The sequence below is a fragment of the Crocuta crocuta genome, unplaced genomic scaffold, assembly GCF_008692635.1.
Source record: "Crocuta crocuta isolate KB4526 unplaced genomic scaffold, BGI_CrCroc_1.0 scaffold235, whole genome shotgun sequence".
Lineage (NCBI taxonomy): Eukaryota > Metazoa > Chordata > Mammalia > Carnivora > Hyaenidae > Crocuta > Crocuta crocuta.
In genome coordinates, this window is record NW_027531285.1 from 6,830,548 (window position 1) to 6,837,962 (window position 7,415).

At 39.1% G+C, this 7,415-nt stretch overlaps 1 pseudogene; it reads right to left on the reverse strand.

Moving 5' to 3' along the window:
• Positions 1 to 3,881: 3,881 nt before the first annotated feature.
• Positions 3,882 to 6,244, reverse strand: LOC144237641 (uncharacterized; annotated as a pseudogene).
• Positions 6,245 to 7,415: the final 1,171 nt, after the last annotated feature.

Sequence of the window (7,415 nt, forward strand, 5' to 3'; positions counted from 1 at the left end):
GCAGCCATATTTTATATACAGTTACTAATTTTTAATTTTTTCTAGAAAATTATGCAAGTGTATAATCATATCTGCAAGTTAGATCTGACCAGTGGGCCACTGTCCACTTTTTAAAAATTTCTGCATTGTTAAATTCGAACAGTCAATGGATAAAGAAGCATGTGTGTAATATCCACTCTACATGAATGTGGACACAGTTTCCTAATGATCTTCTTTCCAAAAAATATTTTTAAATGTGTGATCTTATCATTGAACCCAAACATTCTATTTTAAGACTAAAGAAGTTACAGAATTGGGACAGCAAGCAGGACAGAAATAGACTCTTGCCTTTTTCTATAAGATAACACCATGGCAGTGTGTGTAATAAAAGTTGCTTTTCTTATTTTTCCAATTAATTATAATTTTATATATTAGCTTTATTTTTATAAGAAGATTTTATCTTTTTAAAAGATATCTTTTATTTTATCTTTATTAAAAGATTAAAATAATTCTAGGAGACTTAACATTTTATAAAGGGTATTTTCTGTCCTGTCTCTACAGACATTCAGTTGTTATTCGTAGGAGGCAACAGTTTCAATTCCTGTAGCTATTTTTTTTTAGCTTTTTTCTCCTAGTATTTGCTTTCATTTCTCAAAAAACAACACAAATCAAACCAAAACTGAAAAAACCTTATACCAAAACTTGATTTTCTAAATTTTACTACCTATGGACTTTCTACATTGAAAGATCATTTTCCTCATTTCCCATTTCCCTGTTTTTCCAATTTCTCAATCATAATTTTTGGTAAGATTATAATGTGATGTTTACCATATAACCGCTGACCTGACCATGTCATATACTGTGATTACTTATACTTGCTTACTTTGCTTTTCATATTCTCAGGAGGTCATTATCCTTTTTGTCAGTTGCTTACTTTCTATGTATCTATCCAAATTTTTTCCCTAAACTCTCCACCTCTCAAAACAGTCAAATCTTCCATTGTCTATGAGTTTCTTTCTCCTTCATCCCTGTCTCTCTTGCTCTCTGTCTTAGACATCTTCTCTGGAGCCCTCACCTCTATTCCTGATGAACTAGTAGTTTTCTGGATTGTGGAACAGCTGCCTCATCATGGACACTTCCTTCCCCTTTGGCCTGGGAATTCCGTTATGTACTCGCCTCTGTTGAGCCCCTTATGTCTCAGATGCAGTATCTTTCTCTTTCCTTGTTTACCCTCATGATTGGGTACAATGTATTCTTCTGGGGCTTCCCAAAAAGGGCACACAGAAAGTGAAATTTTTGATAAATTGTTTATTAGGATTCTCTAGAGAAACATAGCCAATAGTAAGTGTGTGTATATATAGAGAGAGATCTATTTTAAGAAATTGGCTCACCTGATTATGGAGGCTAGCAAGTCCAAGTTCCAAGGTAGTGTAGACAGAGACTCAGAGAAGAGTTAATGCTGCAGTTCAAGTCCAAGCTTTGTCAGGCTGGAGACCCAGGAAGGAGTCAATGCTGTAGTTCAAGTCGAAAAGCCAACCATGTGCTGCGGAATTCCCTCTTGCTCAGGGGAAGTCAGTCTTTTGTTCTATTCAGATCATCAGCTCACTGGATGAGGCCCACCCACATGTCCAAGGAAGGCTACCAGCTTTACTCAGAGTGCACTGATTTAATTTTAAACCCCCCTCACAGAAACTTTCAGAATAATGTTTGGCAGCATATAGGGCACTGTGGCCCAACCAAGCTGACATATAAAATTAACCATCACACATACCTAAAATTTGTTTTTATTCTGCCTGCAACCTATTTAGTAACTAAGTATATAATTCGAAGCTGCAGATTCTTTTTTCTCACAATATTGAAGACATTGTCATAATGCCTTCTGGCTACCAGTGTTCCTCTTGAGAACTCTGATGCCATTTTGATTTGGGTTTTTTCGTGTTTTTTGTTGTTTAAACTATGTGTTCTCTTTACTCTCATTATTTTACTACATCAGGCCTTGATCTAGGCCCCCTTCACTCTGTACTAGGCATCACTCGGCCCTTTCAAATCCGAGTGCTTGTGTTCTTCATTTATGAGTAATTTCTTCAAATGACTTTCTTCTTTCTATTCTCTCTATTCTATTTTTCTGAAATTCTTACAGTTTGAATGCTGACTCTTTCAAACTAATCTTTTTTCCTTCTTCCATAATCCATTTCTTTTAGTACTAGTTTTTGGACATTTTGTCTATATCATCTGTCTCTTTATCAGACATTCCTTTTGTGCATCATATTTTTCGTCTCTATTATCTCTTTATTGTTCATAAGTAATACTTTTTCATTGCAGACTGTTTCAGGAACTCAATACCTTGTCTCTCAAAAGATACAAACTACAGGGGTGGGTTTTTTATGTTTTTCTTAATTTTAATTTTTTATTTTTTTAAGTAAAATAGCTATTCATTCAGCTTCTTACCATGCCAAAACATTTTGTGCACATGCCACTATAATTAGCATACCCTGTATAACAAGCAAAATTGTACATCCAATCATATTTCATGTTACTTGATTAAATAAAAATGTAAAGTGAAATGATTTATCAGTTCCTTTTAATGTTACTAGTAAATAATTTAGCAGTAGATGTGAGGTGCAAAATCTTAGTAATATGACAGAGGAAGGGCAATAATGTAATTTTCACTTAATATTTCATAATCTGTTATGAATATAGAGAGACAATTTTTAAAATATTATATTTACTAAGATTCTGGCAATAGCTTTACATAACGAGACATCTAACAAGTCACAGCATACCAGGCCTGCCGCTCAACTTCTTTATGGTAAGTCCCAGCTTCACTATAAAGCTGTTTAAAACAAACAAAAAAAGTATCTTGGCAAGTAGGCCATGAAACATAGTAAGGAATTTAAGATAACAAGAATACAGAGTTAATAAAAGCTAAACATTGCAGCCTAAACAAAATTCATACAAAAATAAACGAACTGTCACTGGTTACATAAAATTTTCCTACTTGGCTAAAACTTACTGGTATACATACAACATGCATTTTAGAACTTTTAACTCAAAAAGTGCCTGTATCTCCTTGAAAGGATTCCTCTCCAAAGCCAAAGCGTAGTCAAAATTAATTCAAATTATAACACGTTCTAATGCTAAAAAACATTCAGTGTTGTTGATGTAGAGGAAAATTCCAGAGCTTTGGAGGCTCTGTCAGGCTGCAAAGGGCTATTTCTCTGGTTCACTTGAAGCAGCAAATAACAGAGCCCAGGATGTCGAAGGGCAAAACTGCCACACCAGCTCTGACTGCACCCCCCCTACCCCCAGCATGGCTACTATGTCTACAAAAATAGGATGTGAGGATAACAGACATGCCATTCTGCCAGCTAAAGAGAGAGCAAACCAGCCCCCTCCACCCTAAAACATCCTTCTCCAGGTAAATAAAAGTATATAAGGGGGGAAAAACTAAGATATACTCATCTATAGAATAAGGACTTTGAAATATCAATATAGTCCCTATTTCAAAAATGTTAGCTAGGATCATCTGGTCATTTCTAATTACATCTTAATGATGTATCCAGATTCTATTTCTGTGGATTTATCAGTAGATACTTCTAGTCAAAAACATTGACTTTATTCCCAAATATCTTAACCGCTCGCACAATTGCTATGTATCATCTTCCGGAGTTGTTAAGCATTAGAAGAGGGAAAAGAAAAAAGATATTCAAGCAGCAAGGCAACAATATGGCCTTTCACACAGCAGCATCTGAGTGATTGCTGAATAGTCCAGGAACAATTCCAAAAAAGCAAGAAAAGTCATACATTTTAGTAATTGTGTCATCGTGTTCACAATGAAAATTTCCTTAGACACTGCAGTTTCTTTATAAGGGAATCTTGATTTTTCTTAATATTCCCATGAGTCAGACTGGAACTGTAGCTTTCTTTTTCCTTCTCTTACTGTGTTTCTTATGTTCTTTTTTTGTTCCTTGTTACTTTTTTCCCTTCAGTGCTTTTCTTCGTTTTTGCTTGTACCTTCCTCGATCTAACCTAAACCTGATAAGGACTCTGATGATAAAAGCTGATCTTCAGGATACTTCTTTCTTTTTTGGCTGAGTCCACTGTGTCCTTTTCTTTATCAGCTGCATCCTTAGACATTTTTCAAACTATCCTTACTGTCTGCTTCAGTTGCTGACATTTAGTTCTCAGGAGATTTATGGGAATGGTTCTCCTTTTCCCTTATTTTTAATCCTCATCTTCAGAATGTGAGGAATTGCTAGGAGAGTCCAAGCTTGATGAAGAAGAAAATGAATACCTACCAGATTTCTTCTTTTCTGTTTTCTTTGTCTTTTTTTTTTTTTTTGGATGAGCTCTTTATCCCCCCTGATAATGTCTCCCTATGTTTTTCCATTTCTTTCTTCCAGTTCTCATTCATTTTTTCTTCAAATTCAGCCAATGCCTTGGAACCTTTCTTTTCCTTTTCCAGTTGTTCTTTCCCTTCTTCCCAGATAGGCCTTGGTGAATTCAGGCCATTTTAGATTGTTGGCCCTGAAGACTGGTTCGGATCCTTTGGTCTGGGCATTGCTGTCAGGTTCAGATGGGCCACCTGATTGTCCCATTTCCCCAAGGTGCAGGACTGAGCGTATCGTCAGAGACCAAGGGAGATGAGGCCAGAGAGCTTTATGGGTTGTTGGGTTTTTTTAGATTTTCTTGTTTCCTAAATATTTCTTCTTCCTTCTTTTTTCACATTTACTTTGGCATTTCATACTTGCGGCTTTCCTCTAGGATCTGCTGGCCCTTGGCTACTGATCATATTTATACATAATTGGAACGGTTGTGTGGGTGCTTATTGTCTAGTTGGCTTCTCTGAAAGGTAACTGGCCAGCCTATTTCAGTGGGGAGAACTTCATCATCTATAGGACTTTGGCCTGAGGGAAGAACCCTCCATTCTCCTGTTTAGTAGATATAATCCTGAAATATCGCTTTCTAGGACCCAAAGAAGGAAAAAGAGAGAGGAGTTTTATAATTCAGAACAGAGCCTTTCACTTATTCTTCCAGTTTATAATACAGCACTACTCATGTCTATTCCTTCTTGTGTCCATGAGTCCAGAATCCACCTGTTTCAACCTCTTCACAAAGAATAAAGCTCCCAGCTTCTCCTAAATTGGAGGAAGGTGATGTCATTACACTGCAGTCACCCTGTGGCACAGGGTAGGGGAAGGAGATCTGGGAACCCAGTGAGTTCTGCACCGCACTTCAAGTACTTCTCCAGACTCAGTATGCATTTGCATTACCCTACTTCTCAGAGTTACCAGTGGCTTAAGTCCTCAAGGCTTTCTGCAGTTATAGCCTTGATTCTGTGTGAATCCTGGCTTCTCCCAACATAAGCTGAGGTTTCAACTTTCTTGGACTGCCGAATCAGTTATCACTGTGTCTCTGCTTTCTTGCTTCTAATTTTTTTGTTATTGTCTCGTCTCTAGGTTACATTTTTACTGGTGGATGTATCTCTTCCTATCTTTTGGAAATCCTTTCATTGCATGATGTGAGTGCTGTTTCTGGAGGGAGACTGTTCAGTAAGTCACTTAAGTTCTGTGAAGTGTTATGAAAAACTCCACATGCAAGATCTATGCAGAAGACGCTGAGAGTGGCAGGGCCGGGACTACGACAGACTGGCTTGCTTATGCCTGAGGACTGGCCCTATGGCTAAGCCTCTAGTTGAGCTGGGAGGCAGAATTCAAGCTAAGGGGCAAGAAAAGCGATTGCAGGGCCCCAACTGGGAGAGGGGAGGAGAGGCAGATCCCACTCTGCCCAGTGCTATTTTCTCATAGTTAGGAAAACTGGTTTAATCAGTAGGGCATGACAGGAGGGCCTGTGAGCCACAGCAGGCCTCATAGAGATTGGGAAGTTTCAGGGAAATCCCTCAGGTTAGAACAGAAGCTCAGCCAGCAACTCCCTGAACCATAGGACACAATCTAGCTTCTGAGGGGAAGGGTGGGGCGTGGGTGGGAAAGTGGTCAGGGTCTCCAGGCATGCCTGTGCCTGCTTGCCCAGCCCACGAGTTCTGTGCCTTGGGGGCCAAGAAGATTGTCACCACATTTTTACTGTGGTTTATGATTTTACCCCACTTCTGAATAATGTGAGTCGTTGGCATCACCCTTAAAACAATGATGACACCTTCCTTTTCCGTCTTTCTTTTCCAAATGCAAAAGAACCTTATTACATCAGGACAAGCACTCAGTCTGGGGTCTGCCACTGCTGGCTGCAGACCCTGCTCTGGAACCTTCATTGCTCCGAGAGAAAGGCTCAGTCCGTGGACCCAGCAGCCTGGGCCAGTCCTACAGAATCTGAGGTGGGGTCCAGTCAAAAGCAATGTGGATCTCGGTGGGCTTAATTATGTACAAGACTGTACACTTGATTTCAGTGGAAGGTGCTGTTCACGTCCTAAGCTGCCGTTCAGATGTACGTCTATGCTACTTCCTCATGAAGGAACTGCTGTTATAGGCCTCCGTCACAGACCAGGGACTGCTTTTGGTTGCTCTGATGCCATGGACAATGTCAGAGGGAAGAAATCAATCAGCATGGGTGTGGTGATTGGTTAGAAGACAGGTATCGAGGGATGCCTGGGTGGCTCAGTTAGTTAAGCATCCAACTTCAGCTCAGGTCATGATCTCACATTTCATGAGTTCAAGCCCCACATTGGGCTCTGTGCTGATAGCTCAGAGCCTGGAGCCTGCTTCTGATTCTGTCTCCCTCTCTCTGTCCCTTCCCTGTTTGCACTCTGTCTCTTTCTCAATAAACAAACAAACAAACATTAAAAATAATTTTTTAATTAAAAAAAAAAGACAGGTCTGAAGAGGATTTGTGGGAATTGAGGGTTTAGGACAAGCTGACCTAAGGAAGGTAATAAAATACCTCAAATAGCTGCCTCTCTCTCTCTCTTTCTCTCTCTTTTTAATGTTTATATCTGAAAAAGAGAGACAGAACATGAGCAGGAGAGGGGCAGAGAGAGAGGGAGACACAGAATCCGAAGCAGGCTCCAGTCTCTGAGCTGTCAGCACAGAGACTAACGTGGGGCTTGAACTCATGGAGAGCAAGATCATGGCCTGAGCCAAAGTCAGATATTTAACCAACTGAGCCACCCAAGCACTCCAAATAGCTGCCTCCCTTGTCTTTATGTCTAAAGCAATCAGGACTAATTCCCTTCTCTATTCAGTGTCCCTTATTTTATTATCTTATTTTAAATCTCCACACTTTAGTGACATGATTTCTTTTAGAGACACAGATGCTCCTCTTTCCTCTGAATGAAAGCAATGAGATTGCTTTGATAGCAACAGAAAAAAGTTTTAAAGAAAATTTTATATATGCCTTAACATAGAGAGACAAAACAAAGTAACTGTAATTTTAAGCCAATTTCCCTCACATATTTTGAGCAAAAGAATGTTTTCTGATAAGCTACA